At 48.0% G+C, this 15,280-nt stretch overlaps 1 protein-coding gene across 4 annotated transcripts in view; it reads left to right on the forward strand.

Moving 5' to 3' along the window:
* The window catches only part of QRICH1 (glutamine rich 1), a 557,471-nt gene that overhangs the window by 54,771 nt on the left and 487,420 nt on the right, over positions 1 to 15,280 (forward strand). The window contains exon 1 of one of the 4 annotated variants that reach the window (XM_069643300.1): positions 13,409 to 13,586. The exons of 1 other annotated variant lie outside the window; for it this stretch is intronic. The gene's annotated coding sequence lies outside the window, so the exon portion shown is untranslated. Of the gene's footprint in view, positions 1 to 13,408; positions 13,587 to 14,426; positions 14,448 to 15,280 lie in introns of those variants that run through there. 2 more of the 4 variants (XM_069643303.1, XM_069643301.1) reach the window with 2 other exon arrangements.

A 15,280-nucleotide genomic window follows, 5' to 3' on the forward strand; every position in this document is an offset into this window, starting at 1 on the left:
GATGTCGAACTGTAAAAACGAATACGCCACTGTAAAGTTTCTAGAGGTTGCATTAGACAAATTGAAGGAAAAAGGTTGAAAGACTAATCGTGAAAGATAAAGACGAACAATTTACAAAAGAATTACCTGTAGAAACCTTTGGGGAAAGCATCCTATTTAACTCATTTTTAGTTAATTTCTTTTGCATGGATGTAAATGGTGAAAAGTTTGTAATAAACTATTTTACACTAATACAATTTCTTTAAAGTAATATTTCATGCTATTTCACCTGAGAAATATAGAATTGAATGCACTAAAAGAGATCCCGATTGGCATTCTAAATAAGTGAATCTTTGCTCTCTGATAGGACCCCCTTTGTGTTTTTTGTTCTAGCTGTCCCCAAATCCTACCAATGCAGGGGCTCCTTCCCTTTTGTTAGACTATTATTGGTGCAGAAGCATGCAAGGAGCAACAACACTCCCAGTGTTTCCACAGACAGCCAAAAGGCCAGTGATTATATGGCCTTGGTGGGAACCACCATTTACTACATATGTGGATGCCTTAGGAGGGTCAGAATACACCCCAATAAGGAAGAAGGCCATGCTGCTAAATGTAATAGGGAGCGGGTGGGGTGAGAGGGACAGAAGGACAGAGAATATATGCCGGTTTTAAGTCCAAACCAGTTGATGATTATTAGGAGTATAGTCAAGAGATTCTCAAACAAGGAGAACACTACTACACAGAATAAACTTTTACACCAGGGAGTAGGAAAATACACAGACGGTAGATGACTGTCACAAGACTGTGAGAAACGGCGGCATTGTGTGACTTAGGGTAACACAGAAAACCTGATATGCAACATGATAGTGGTGCATACCAACAGAAGGAAGGTTCAAGAAGAGTACATACTGGAAAAAGGACTACAGTTCGTCAAAGCCATCCTGATTACCAGAGCAACAGACTACACTCAGATGCAAAGAAGTGGCGGGAAGCTTGCAACCTGCAATGCTGCACGTCCTTCAATAGCGAGGGATTAGGGATAGGCCCAAGAATGATGCTAGAGAAGAGAGAGACAAGCATGAGATGCGACAGATGCACCAGCACGCAACACCTCGCAAATGCTAAAACATGTCCAGCCGAGGAGGCAAAGAATGCACTAACTGCAAGAAAACATAACATTTTCCCTAAGCGTGTTGAAAGCGGTGAAGGATAGTGATTGCTGTAGAAATGCTATTCATAAATAACCGAGTGAAATCTCCCATGACACAGAGAAAAATCATTCCATTCAAAGGCTGTGCCGGACTTTACTATGAAGACAGTAATTGACATATGTTTAGACTGATTTTCTATACTCTGGCCTGGTGGACAGATGTATAGAAGGCCAACCTATATTGTGACAGGAACACATCTGCGATATGTAGCCAAACCAGTTCAAGGTGGCACGGCGACTGGTCTAGGCTAAGTCTCAAGAGGTGGTGAGCTTGTAAAGGGTCCACAATGAGCACACAGTGTGAAGCAGTTCAGGAACATACTTGGACAAACAGGTATAAAAAATACTTCTGTACTTATGGCCGAAATAACACAGTGAAAAAGGACTACAAACAGGTAACACTGGATCTACGTGATCACTGCGCATCAGGAAATTGCAAATTCAAAAAGATCGAATCGCAAACGCCCATTGAGCAGTGATCACGCAGATCACTTTCCGCCATCCTACATCCCCCTACCACCTCTCCCACTTACTTTTTGGCGGCACACACAGCCGTGTGCTGCCAACACTCCTGTACCCCTGCTGCATTAGTTCCCTCCCACTAACGTGGGTCAGAGCTAATGCCGCTGGGTCCCTGGGTCCCGCTGAGACACCCCCTGCAACTCCCGCTCCCATTGTTCGGCATTATGGACCTCGGGTTTTCTTCACAAGCCGAATTCTCAATAATTGCGCATTCAGCTTTTTTGTTTTTTACTGTATTTTGAGGGAATACCATAATACTATCACTCAACATGAAAATGAGATACATATATATATATAATTACTAGTGTAGAGCAAAATACATATCAAAACCCTGAAAAAAAGGACAGATAGTATTAGCACTACAAGTCCACAGCGAATCAACCTTAACCTCAGAAGTCCATCCCTAAGATGTATGGTGCCTTGTGCCCAAATATTCAGCAAAGTTCCACACAGTTTATGAAGCTGGAAAAAAATAAGGTAGGGTCTCTGGGGTCCAGTGAACAGTTCCAAGTGTCAGGGGACAAGTTAATCTAATTAATAAACATGTTCCCAACTTTCGGAGTGCTTGTGTGAACAAGCAATGGCAAAGCCAAAGTGTTAGATGTTTTATAAAAGTTATCTAACTTTTAAAGGGCATTTAGGGGTGCAGGTAAGAATCGCTATAACTCAGCCCCCATACTCAGTTTCTTCATGAGACTTCGCAGGTCGGTTGAAAAAGGTACAAGGTTGTTTTTTCCGCCGTCAGCCTCAGCCCTTGATCCCCAGGGGTTGCAGGTTCGAGCAGCTCTCTGGTCAGTGTCTAATGCTGGTACAAGTTCTTCCAGTTGAAGAATGCAGCAGAACTCGATGTAGGGCCCCTCTCAGGACAGGAATGGTCGAGGGTAAGCTATGTCAGACAACAGCCTCCTATGCATGGCGATGCAAAGGGATTCACTTACCGTGGACAGTCTTTCCCTCCTATCTCAGGTGCCCTTGATGCTAGGACCACAGAATTTCCAGGCCTCAACTCAGAATGGCGACGTCTGCAGCACGGTAGCCTAAGCTCAGAGCTGGTCAGCCACAGTGCGGTCCTAGGGCACTCCGAGCTGACGTCGAGAATGGATGTACTCCAATGGTCAGAACTCCTTCGCAGGACTGCTTGAGATCTTCCATAGGACAGGGCTCTACCAGGGCGGCAGCTAGTCACCAAGCCTTCTTCCGACCGTTCTACAGTCTCCTCACAAGACAATGCACAGCATTTTCTGCTGCTAAATCAGGTCACAAAAATGCAACTTTATTTTCAATGGAGCATAACCAGTTTTTGCATGATTCTTCCAACTGCACTTCACATGCTGTATGTCCATTACCAAAGAAAGATGTTGTAGGTCTTGGCTCCTTCAGTTTCTTCCAGGATGTAGAGTGGGTGTAGGGGTCCTCTTATACTAAAAGCCAGGTAAGTGCAGCAGCTCACACTAGCCAATGACAGATATCCCCACACACACACACACCCCAGCAGTGGTCCAATCTGGACCACTGGCAGCAAAACTTATTCATTCCACACAGACACACTGGCACAGGTATGTGGATTGGGACCAGTCTCAGCCCACTTCCTGGCAGCAAACACACATAGCCCTCCAGTATCCCACCAATTGCCTCTGCTATCCCAGGCACTGGAAGTCCATATAAGGATTTTCCTGGCCTAATGGGCCAGGAAGGAGGCTAAAAGACAAGGTGGCTAAAGGGCAAGCAAAGAATCTCGTGGCATGGCCATGTTTGACAACTAGCCACAGTTAGTAGCCAAACACGGCAAACGCAGGAAGGCTAAAACTAAATGCACCAGAAAAAATGGTAAAAAGTCACTGCTGCCACCGGCTTGTTCATTTAGCACACCTAGAGTAACCAAAACTCCTCTGAGTGTTAGTCTAGGGCAAAACAAAAAGTGTACCGCATTGTGAGAGACGCCTCACCTAGTGCTTCTGAACTGCCGACAAGCACTTGGACGATTCCTGACCCGATGTAGACCAGCCTGCAGCCGTCCATCCAGCCTCGCTCGCTGAACTCCTTGCTGTCTTCAGTCTTGAACAGTGTAAATTGTGGTTCGGTCCCCCTGGTCCTTCTCCGAAGACTGGCCTAGTGACATTTTACGACCATTGCTCCCTTTGTGTTGAAACCAAGTATCCTTGAACTATTGCGATTAATTACTATACCGACTACCTTCTTATCAATATCGAGAGTGCATCCCTTTTCCTTCTTAGCAACTGTCTGTCCACTGCATTCCTTTACAGGGAGGATTGTATTTCGTAGTGTGCTACAACTATCTTTTGTGATAATAATAAAGTAGATATTTTTATACAACCTTGACTGGACAGTCCCTTTTATTCATTGGATAATAATTGCATTTCCGTTATGTTGCAACTAACCAAGATTGCCACAAGTAACAGTGCTGCAATGCCTTTGGGCTGTATGTGCACTATATAAATGCAAAAAATAAATAAAAATAAGCCAACGATCCACGACCTTGTAGAGATAAGACTGCCATTCTGTCCTCATTACTAAAATTGGGCAAGGAGTTTTATAATTGACTTGTGTTTCCAATCTGTTTGTATCCCTTCTGGTGTACTAGAGGTGTGGTACTGATTGATGGTTTAGAACCCGATGTTCATCCCTGGACTCCCGGAAGTTGATTCTTCACATTGGTGGCAGGCGGTCGTATCTAGTTTGAGCCTTGCGCACAGCTTAGTCACCCAATGATAAAAGTACGGTTGCAGGCAACGTTTAGACAGTGCTAGGTATTTGTAATAATCATGGATCTTGATGTAGAGACTGTGAAAGGCGTGACCAAGGATTCTCTGCGCTTTCTATGTCAAGAGAGAGGACTTCCCCCCACAGCACTGAGGTTAATAAACCTGAGTTGCTGACCAGCCTCCAAGCTTGGGTGGAAGAGGGTGGTTGGGGGGAAAACCCCAGGGGACAGGTTAGGCCCTGTGTCCCCGAACGGAAAAGCATTCCGGCAGGGGTAGTGGAAGATGACGAGTAAGACAGCATGAGCAGTGTTTCTCGACAACCATCCCTCCGGGGAGCAAGCGTGGTTTCCCAACATTCATGAGTGTCAGTGGGATTAGGGGCTAGTGCGGCATCCTGCAGGTTCCAGGACTCGGCAAGGTGTCTAAGTGGCCCTGTAATTATTCCGGCTGTTAACGAGGTAGTGGCTAGAAAGCTTCTCCTAGAGGAGAGGAGACTAGTGATAGAGGAACAGAAACAGCGGCACAAAGGCACGATAGAACTGCGCAAGCTGGCGTTCGAAGAGGTCAACAGAGCCACCTCTAGCAAAAACAGCAGAAGTGGCTCATACCAGAGTATGCGGGATAAGCCCCGGTAGCACATCTCCAAAGACTTAGTGCAGGCTAACATAGTGGGGAAGGATATTCCTGACTGATTTGAAGCATTTGAGCTCCTTTTCAGCTTCAGGAGGTGGATGAGGTACTGATACCGGGGACTGATGCAATTCTTCAGTTAGCTCCTGAGTAAAGGACCGTTCATCAGGAAGTTCTGTAAACCCCCAGAAAAGTATCTCAAGAGCTTCAAAGAGCTCAGAAAGAAAAGTGGGCAGACATTTGAAGCGTTCACACACTTGTTGAACTATCTGAGCGGGTGGGTGGCTGGTAATAAAGTTGACACATTTAAAGGGATGTACAATTTGATCGAGTGTGAGCATGTATTGAAGAATTGTGAGGTTGACATACGCCAGCATTTTGTGGACAAGACTATCACAGACCCTAGGGAGCTTGCAAAGGCTGCCAACAGATTTGTGAGTACTTGAGTCCAGAAAAAGGCTCAGCCGAGCAAACCCAAATCGGAGGAGAACCATCTTGTTCATTTAGCACACCTAGAGTAACCAAATCTCCTCTGAGTGTTAGTCTAGGGCAAAACAAAAAGTGTACCGCATTGTGAGAGACGGACGAAGGTCCAACTCAATCCTCTTCGAAGTCAGGTCCCCAAAAGAATTAATGTAAATCCCAAAAGTTAGGTTCACCTATACACACTGAAAAGAGCGCAGGCAACCCTAACACTGGGACACCTATGTTCTCACCACCCAAAGGTTCCTTCATGTGTAAAGAGCTGGGCAATAGCAAAGGGGATCCTGCTTGCCAGGGCTTACCCATGCAAGCCATAGTGAATGTTGGACTTGTGAAAGAGGCCATCATTAGTGTGGGCCTCCGAGAGGAAAACTTCCCACTAGGGCCAAAGAGTGGTTGAACGTGGATTGGTTACACCGAGTGGGAACAGTACTGGGTCTCCAGAAGAGACCCCAGTTCCCAATAATACTCAACGCTATTTAGAAAATGTGCATATCAATGGACACAAAACTCCTGTAGTCCGAGACACCACAGTTAGCCTCACTGCTGTCACCTAGCAGTGGGTACAGCCAAGCCAGTATATTGATGGGCCTGATTGTAGCATCAGTGGGTTTGACAGAAAGAGTAAGTTCCCCTTGGCGATAATAGAGTTCAGTAGGTGAAATGACCCAGCGCTGTGGAGCGGTGAAAGACTCCACACCTATTCCATGTCTGGGTAATGATCTTTTCTGATCCCAAGATAGTCTCTGCAGCTACCCGATCGAGGGCCAAAGAGATCGCCAGATTGAACGTTGTCAGAGTCTTAGGGTCTGTAGTGCTTCCAGAGGGCTTGTTGGAGGGACCGGCACGGCTGGTAGCCCCTAGTCCAGTTCCACAGACAGTTAAGTCGCCTACTCCTGCAGGAGAGGGGCCAGTAGCCACTGAGGACCCTACTTTGGTTGCTGGGGACTCCGTGACTTCAGAGTTGGCTGGCGCAGTGCAGAAACATGAGGTGGGAACCAGGTGAGCACAGATCTGATGAGTTTGCATCAGCTGGGGGCCCGTATAAGACTGACTCCTTTAAATCCCAGAAAGTATGTCCCACGCTGGCTGGTCTGCTGAAGCAGGCGGAGGAGCAGGCTAAGGGCGAGGCCCTTGGCCTGTTCATATTGTACTGGGAGGATAGACTCCAGTACAGTGAGCCGAAAGAATGAGGGGGAGTGCACCAGAAGATTGGTGATGCCCCAGAAGGTCCCTTTTGGATTTGGCTCACCAAATTCCTTTAGCGGGTCACTTGACATCAGACCGGTTCTCCGTGTACTTTTACTGGCCACAGTTTGGTGTAAAAGTTAAGGAATTTTTGACCGGTCCTGCCAGACTTGTCAAGCTTCTGGCAAGTCAGGTGATGCCACAAAGGCCCCTTTAATTCCACTACTCGTGGTTGGGTGACCTTTCGAGAGAATAGGCATGGATATTGTGGGTCCTTTGGCTCATCAAACCAAATCAGGGAACAGATACTTCTTGGTGGTGGTAGACCACGCTACAAGGTACCCTGTGGCTGTCGTGATCTTTGTCAGATAGTTCCCCCGACTCCTCACCTGAACTGCCAAAACTGATGGTGGGAGTCTTCTTCCGTCGGAAATCAGTCTTCTTGTGCAGGTATGGTCTACCATGGGAGGCCGCCACTGTGCTTACTTAATGGACAAGTAGCACACATGGACCAGCCCCCGGGGTAGCCTAGTAGAGGAAAAAGCCGGAACGGCACAAAAACCCCTTGGATGGACTGAATGGATTCTTGTAGATTCCCAGGTTACTTTGTAGGCAGCTTGGTTCTCCACAGGCAATCACGAATGTAGGTTGGATCAGCAAAAGGAGGCAGATGGAATCTTTCCCCAGGTTAGTATGTACGTAGCTTGAAAGTCCACAGGTAACCTCAAAAGCAGGCTGGGTAACAAGGGGAGGCAGTCCCAAGGAATGCAGGGCAGGTAAGTCAATACAAGAAATGAGGGGGAAAGGAGCAAAGAAAAGCGAAAGGAATGAAAGCAGTCCGTGTGCTTCCGAAGACAGGAACCACGGGAGCGGAGCGCCGAGCCAGGAAGACGGCGAAAAGACAGGGGATGCAGGTGAGAGGCAGCAGGGTTAACGAGCCGCAGAAGGCAGCCGAGCAGGGGGGAAGGCAAAAGAAGGAGGGACGGAGCGCCACGAGGGACGCAGAAAGAAAGCAAGGGCTGGGCTCAGCAGAGCCAAGGAGAAAAAACAGAGTAGTAACCCAAAGGCAAGGAATGCTACCGGGTTGAAACACGGCGACCACCAAAAGGCTACAGTGACAGTCGATTCTACAGGCCAGTGGGTGTGGATTGTCGAGCCTGTCAAACCCAGTGCCTTCCAGGACAAGTGGACTGGGCCTTACTGTGTGCTGGAAACAGACAGTGAGGTGAATTATCTAATTTACGTGAAAGGACCTAAACAGATGTGCAGTGTCTTTCACGTCAACCGGCTAAAACCCCATTATAGCCAGGATGACTTGGTCATGGCATTAGTGACTGACAGAGGAACAGAAGAGGAGACCGATCCCCTCCCAGACATCCTGTACACTGAAGCCGCAGATGGGTCAGTTGAAGGTGTCAGCCTTGCAACAGACCTGCCAGAACAGCACCTGACAGATGGACGCCGGTTATTGGGACACTTTGCCGGTCTGTTTTCATTGACTGCAGGTCACGCAGAGTGGTGCACCCATGATGTAGATACTGGAGACAGTAAGCCAGTGAATAGTAGGATTCACCGGATGTCCGATAAGGTCAAGGACATCATCATAGAGGAAGTATACAAGATACTGTACTAAGGAGTGATAGAGCCCTCCCACAGCCTCTGGTGTAGCCCTGTGCTACTGGTCCCTAAAAAGAACAGTGGTGTGAAGACTGAAGTGTGCTTATATGTGGACTACAGGAAGCTCAATTCTGTCACGAAGACGGATTCTCTACCCATTCGTTGGGCAGATGAGCTCATCAACAAGCTTGGTGCTGCCAAACACATGAGTACCTTCGTTCTCATAGCAGGGTATTGGCAGGTCGGCTTGACAGATCGAACGAGAGAGGTCAGCATTCTTAACGCAGAAGGACATTATCAGTTCACTGTGATGCCCTTCGGATTGAAGAACGCCCCTGCCACTTTTCAGTGGATGGTTTACCAGGTTTTGTCTGCTCTGGAAAACTTCAACGTCGCCTATTTAGACAACATTGCTATGTTCAGCCACACCTGGGAGGATCACTTATCCCACCTGAAACAAGTGCTTCAGGCGCTGCAGAATGCAGATCTGACTAGCAAGGCCACGAACACCAGATAGCTCCGGGCACCATGACTTATCGAAGCCACCAGGTCGGTGGCCGTAAGAAACAATCTCTCAAAGCAAAGGTAGAGGCTGTGAAGGATTGGGACATACCCACTACACAGACGCAGGTGAGAGCCTTTCTAGGTTTCACCGGGTACTACCGGTCATTCATCAAGGGGTATGGGACTATTGCCATGCCCCTGAATTATGTAACTTGGTCAAACCTCCTTCCAGGATTTGAAGGATAGATTGTGCAGGGCCCCAGTTCTAAAAGTGCCAGACGCTCCGCCCCCAGTTCACGGCCTGCAGTGGCACTGCTCGGATCCCTGGACTGGTTGGGGCCGTGCTCACCCGGACCCTGCACCTTCGCCTTGCAGCCTCGCCCCGTGGTGGTGGTTCTCCACACTCTCTCGTTTGATCCGATCCTTTGTCAGACATTTCAAATATCCAGCAGATGGGTGCATCAGGAGAAAGAGTTTCCTCAAGTGAGGAGGTTTGGGTTAAGGAATAACTCAGGCTCTTCAATCACTGATAGCCATTCAATTAACCAGTCCTCACCTCTTAGCAATCCGCTGCCGGTGAATAGCAGAGCGGGGCTAATCCGCACACATTTTCATATACTCACCGCACGACATACACATAGACTTGTGTACTGTGGGTGGACACAGCCTACAGGCGCCGTCCCCCCTCATATTTAGCAGGGATATGACAGCCAAGAGTACATCATGTCATCTCAGAAACGGGAGGGCAAAACCTTCCTCCTGCCATCGCCAGCCTAATTAACTATCAAAGGCTCCATGGATCCGCCCTGTCCTTTTGTCGAGCCATGCGGAATGGTGGCAGCAAATTATTTGTATTGGTTAAAAATAAATTCAACCTTTAACAACATACCAAATACTCACATCAATTACACAACTAGTCAAAAAAAGACAAAACTATTTAATGTACACAAAAAGCCGCCCAAAGTAAGTGAATCAAAATAATTTCTAACAAAATCAACATTTGAGTTCAATCATTGATGAATTAATGAAAGACACAACTGCGTTTACAGTCTAAGTAGTAGACCCTGACAAACAGTGGTTCCACATAGAGTCTGCTTCTAAGGTGACCTTATTTCCAAGTTTATAATACGCTTTATCACATATTCAGTAGCTGTTTCAGTGCATTGCAGGCTAACAATATATGCTTAGTTGTTTCTCTCAGATTTGCTTTTACAAAATCTGCAAAAAGCTGAAGCCTCCGTGACCAGACCATATCTTAACAGTGTGTCCTTAGGACGTGTCAAATTTAAACTAAAACTCAAGAAAGTTGATTGCACCGCCTGGGTAGAATAAATTGATAGATATGGGGCCAGACATCCTTGCTTTTTAAGATCTTTCTTGAGATGAGACGGGATATGTATGGACCTCTGTCACTGTATTGGCCCAATCTGCTGCAAAACAGGCCTTCTTGACTTTATCTGGGTTTCCCTTGAGATCACTTTCTGTGCACCCCGATTCTACCAATAACAGGAGAGCTAGCCCCGAGATCGGATAGAATTTGTGGTCCTCCCTGCTCACATGCTTCACCAAAATGCTCCATCAAGGAATTTGCAGATGGTAATAGCATTTTCCTATAGAAGGAGAAGGACAGATATTGGCAGAGTACCATGGCCTTCAAGGAGGTAATACCCAGTTTATAATGGATAATTGCATGTGGAACAGAGAGGGGAAGATGAAGGACTCTTCTCCATATCAGGGCTTCCAGACATGTTAGGTAATCTATCAAGACCGGGTTATATATCTCAATCCCGTTGAGTAACTTTGGGACAATCTTGTCCATAAAGTAACGCAAACAGGGCAGGAGAGAAAATGTGCCAAACTTGGAATCCACCCTTTGTTAGTTGATTCGATAGTTCAGTATGCAGCCATGAGCGAATAGAAGCAAGAGAGGGTTTGGAGTTGATCATAAGGCCCAGATATACAAAAGATTCAATCCACTCCACTGGGTACAATTGAATGTGCCACTTGAATGGAACCCGTTTACGCTTGGTCGAAAGTTGCATTACCTTTGTCTTTGCTGGGTTGACGTGCAATGAATTTGCATTCACAAAGGCAGAGAAGGCATTCAAGATACATTGGAGGCCAATCGGGTGTTATCAAAGACCAGATAGTCATCCGCATAACCAGCCCATAACGGCCTTGCTTGCTGCAAATATTGATCTAAGTTTGCCATGTACAAGTTGTAGAAACAGGGGGTCAAATCACACCCCTGGCTCACACCTCTTTAGGTTTTTATCGAGCATAACAACATGCTTCGCTGATCCAGGCTTACTTGTAGAGGAATTGCCATGTAGAGCGATTAACATAATTAGCATACTAATAGAGTATACTTCAAACAGGCCCACATGGAACCTGGCTGCAGAGGTTAAAAGAGAGAGGAGACCCTACCAACCTTTGATATGCATCTGTGTCAACCTGAAGCCAGCTTCCACCTCTCAGTATCAAGGGCAGTGAACTGTCATGTCTGAGACAGCTGTTTACAGTAGTCCTACCCGCAGGGGGACCCCATTCAGAAGGTACGAGAATGTGGTTTGCAGAAGCCAGTCTGGTCACACCGTAGCTTCAAGGGAGACCTGCCGCTTTAATCAGGAACCACAGAGAGCTCAATTAACCAGAAAGACTCTTTAATCCACAACAGACAGGAAGGTGGGTGGGACTTAATATTACATGTTTTCACCCATTTACCTTTTCTGTCACAAAGCAGTGGTTACGACCTCATGTATACAAGATTGTTGGGGACCCGGGATTGGTTAAGGTAGGCTTAGCCTACACCAATCAATGTGGCCTATTTGGCTTTAAAAGAGGGCTGTGCCCCTCTTTTGGGCAGATCATCTGAAGACTTTACAAGGAGTAGCAAGAGGAACTCTGCATTGGACCCTAGCTGAAGGTAGTCTGCCTTGCATCTTCCATCAGTGAAGCAAGGCCAGGACCTCCAAGAGGGAAGCAAGATCCCTCCCCTAAACCACCAACCAGCACTGAGACGATTCCTGACCCCCAAGCCACTGTGTAACCCAGCCTGCAGCCATCTGCCCAGCCTCACGCGCCGAACTGCCAGCCGCTGATACCTGGAGTGGTCTCCTGTCTTGCACTCTGTCTCTGCAAAGCACCCTGAAACCGACTCTATACTGTCGAGAGCAACAAGAACTTCTACAAGCAAATGGTACATTGTGGTTCTGTCCCCCTGGTGCTTCTTCAAAGACATTTTATGACCCATTCCTCCCTTGGTGTTGAAACCAAGTATCCTTGTACTATTGTGATGAATTACTATACCGACTACCCTTCTGTTAGTATAGAGTGCATCCCTTTCCTTCTTAGAAACTGTCTGTCCTCTGCATTCCTACACAGGGTGTGTGGGCAATCCTCGCGAGACTTGAAGCGAGAAGCACGATCCGCTTCAAAACAGGAGCCGAGACATGAAAGGCACACGAGCCTCAGTGCTCCTCCTGCTGAGACTCAGCCCTCTGACAGCCTGTTTTACACAGCCCCCTTTCAGCAGAGCATAATTCCATGGCCGAGGACCATACATGCCAACATTCAGATGCACCTGGGAAGGAGATTTCCACAGGGAAATCGGGAGACGCATATTTCCCCATAGGAATGCATTGGGGCAACAGTTATTTTAGGCGGGATACTGTGAAAAATAGCAATATGTTTCACCTAAAAATCAGGAGGGTTGGCATGTATGGAGGACAGTCTCCTTGGAGCTCTAGCTAGTGAGCGATATCAATACCCTTGGACTGAGGCCATGCAGTGAAGAGAACTGTATCTGCCAGAACAATAGAACTGCGAGTACTGGTACCTTCCCTGCTCAGGACTAAAATACCCGTTACTCTTTTTACAACCTTAGCTGGTCAGTCCCTTTTATCATCGGGTAATTCTGTCCACGTTACAAGGAGGTTTATAATTGACTCCAGTCTGTTCGGATCCCACTGGTGTACTAGAGGTGTGGGGCTGATTGATGATTTAGAATGAATCCGATATTCATCCCTGGACCATTGGTGCCATTGAAGTTGATTTGTCACCGTATTCAGAATAAAAGTGGAAAAGACTGGACATCCACAACTGGATCAGTGGGTGGTGGGCCTTGGAAATAAATACCTTCCATATTACCCACAGCAACGTTCTATCAACATTGAGGGGCGGGCTGGGCCGGCCCATCCAGGATACTGAACCCATGATACAGGCAATAGTGGATACCGAGGCGAGCTGCCTGCGCCTGCCCAATCCATCTCGCCTGGAAACATTGCGGCCGCGCTGCTTACGCACGGCCGGATTTTTACTCTGTGTCGGTCCCACCCCGCGCGTGACAGACACGCCGGCGTTTTGACAGCCGATCAACCACTGGCAGCGAGCGCTCTGCGGCTCACTCGCTCGCGCAGCCCAGGGCGCGTGCGCCACCCCCTTCCTGAGGGCCCCAGAGGATGCTTGGCCCACACAGCCCCTTTAAGGTAGACGGAGAGCGGCGCGCCGTTCTCGCGAGACGTGGCGCGCGCCCCCGGAGCCGGCCGCTCTAATTGGTCGCCCGGCAGGGAGAGAGTGGTGGGGGACTGATCCTAAGATGGCGCCCGGGGAGCTCTGAGGAAAGAATAACACACGGTGGTGGGAAAAAAAAGGTGGAGCAGGGAAAAGCGGACCGCGAGCACCGCCCGCCGTACAGAAAGAGCAGCGGGGGGTCGCCGTGCGGCTGCGGGGTGAGTGTCGTGGCGGGTGCGGTGCCAAGGGAAGGCGCGGGGGTTGGAAGGCAGATAGAAAGGCAGGGCCGGGGGCTTGCACAGGAGGGAGGGCCGAGGCTCACATACAAGGCAAAGCTAAAGATCTGTCCAAATAAAGAGAATGTCACAGAGCCGACAGCCTTCCCTTCGGAGCGGCAGGACCCGGACTGCAGGGGCCTCTTTGCACTGAGAGCAGAGATCGTCCCCGGGTAGGAGGCTCCGTAGCGGTAGCTGCGTATGCCCACAGAGCTGGATCCTGAGACTCGTTCCTCGGAAGGGTCCTGGCGGGACAGCAACCCGTCCTGTCAACCGTGCAGACACGGCTGACCGACGCGCTCTAGATATATTTTCTTGTTAGGTTTGACATGTTGTGCATGCAAATAGAAAGCGGACTGGAATGTGCCAAGCATGGAAACGGAAGAAAGACTGCGTGGCGCTTCAATGCCGGGAATGGGTGATGTGGAGACAAAAAGGGTATCTTGGCTGATAAAGATGTGTGTACGAGGCAGGGATTTCCATTACGGACCCAACACAGACGCCTCTCGGAATTATGTGCAGGATGTCTAACAATCTATGCTTTCAGATTATGAGCTCATGAAAAGTATGTCATTCGTATCTGCCAGGTACTGCTTTTTATGCATGACGCCTTCGGGTACTCTCGGCCTTGCCACTGTGTATAGTTTAATTGCTCACATCATAGACATACAAAGGGCAAAGCCAGGGATGTTTTGAAGGCATCGTGCGTGATCTGGAGCAGCTTGGAAGAAGCGCATCATTTGTTCTGTATTAGGCTGTATCCCTGAGTCCCGGAACAAGAAGATGGTGTGCGCAATACAAAAGGTAACCAATGCCAGGGCAGTTAATAGGCGATTCTTTGGCCACACCCCCTAACCAGAGCCCCACCCCTTGATTTCCAATCCCACTTAAATCATTGCTAGTATGTTATCCAATATGTATACTGCCCCCATCACTACTGTATTGGTCTATGGTAACTGACCTTGTCTAAAAGTTGGCCTATTTTGACCCTGCCAGCGTGTCGCCACACCTTAGTCTATTTGTAAAGGAAGTGGGGTGTTGTGAATGAGGTGATGGGAAAGACAAATTACACAAGATGTGGGAAATCAATTCGGATGAACGGGAGGGGATATTTCTCGTCCCTCATTCTGTTAGGATAGGACATAGGCCTACAAGCAGTGGCGCAACCCAATCGGGCCGCCCATGTACTAGCCCCCCCCAACCCCAATTAAATTTTGGACTATGTTGACTTGACTTACCTACAGAGCCATGGCTGGACAGAACAGGACACATACGTTAATCGGTGCCAGGGCTTCGCTGTTAACAAAGGACCTACAAATACTAAACGTTAGCCATTTCATTGTTTGCACCTGCATTTTATATGCATACGTTTTTAGGCAACTGAAATGGTGATGTGGCGTTAGTACTTGTATGCCAGGGGAGTGCTTTAAAGGGTAGAGTGGACAGGAGACGGCTCATGTGTGGCTTCAGACATGAAGGGGAGAGTTAACGGCATATAACATTGAAGCTTCACCAGAATAGTCTCCTTAGAATGTGAAAAGAAGTCAGGTGCTCCATCCAAGTTTGCCCCCCCACCTTGTCTGTGAAGTTAGCGCCTCTCCCAACATTTTAAGGGTTTAACAACCCTCACCCCTCTG

This window comes from Ambystoma mexicanum, chromosome 2p (assembly GCF_040938575.1).
Source record: "Ambystoma mexicanum isolate Mex_15411 chromosome 2p, UKY_AmexF1_1, whole genome shotgun sequence".
NCBI lineage: Eukaryota > Metazoa > Chordata > Amphibia > Caudata > Ambystomatidae > Ambystoma > Ambystoma mexicanum.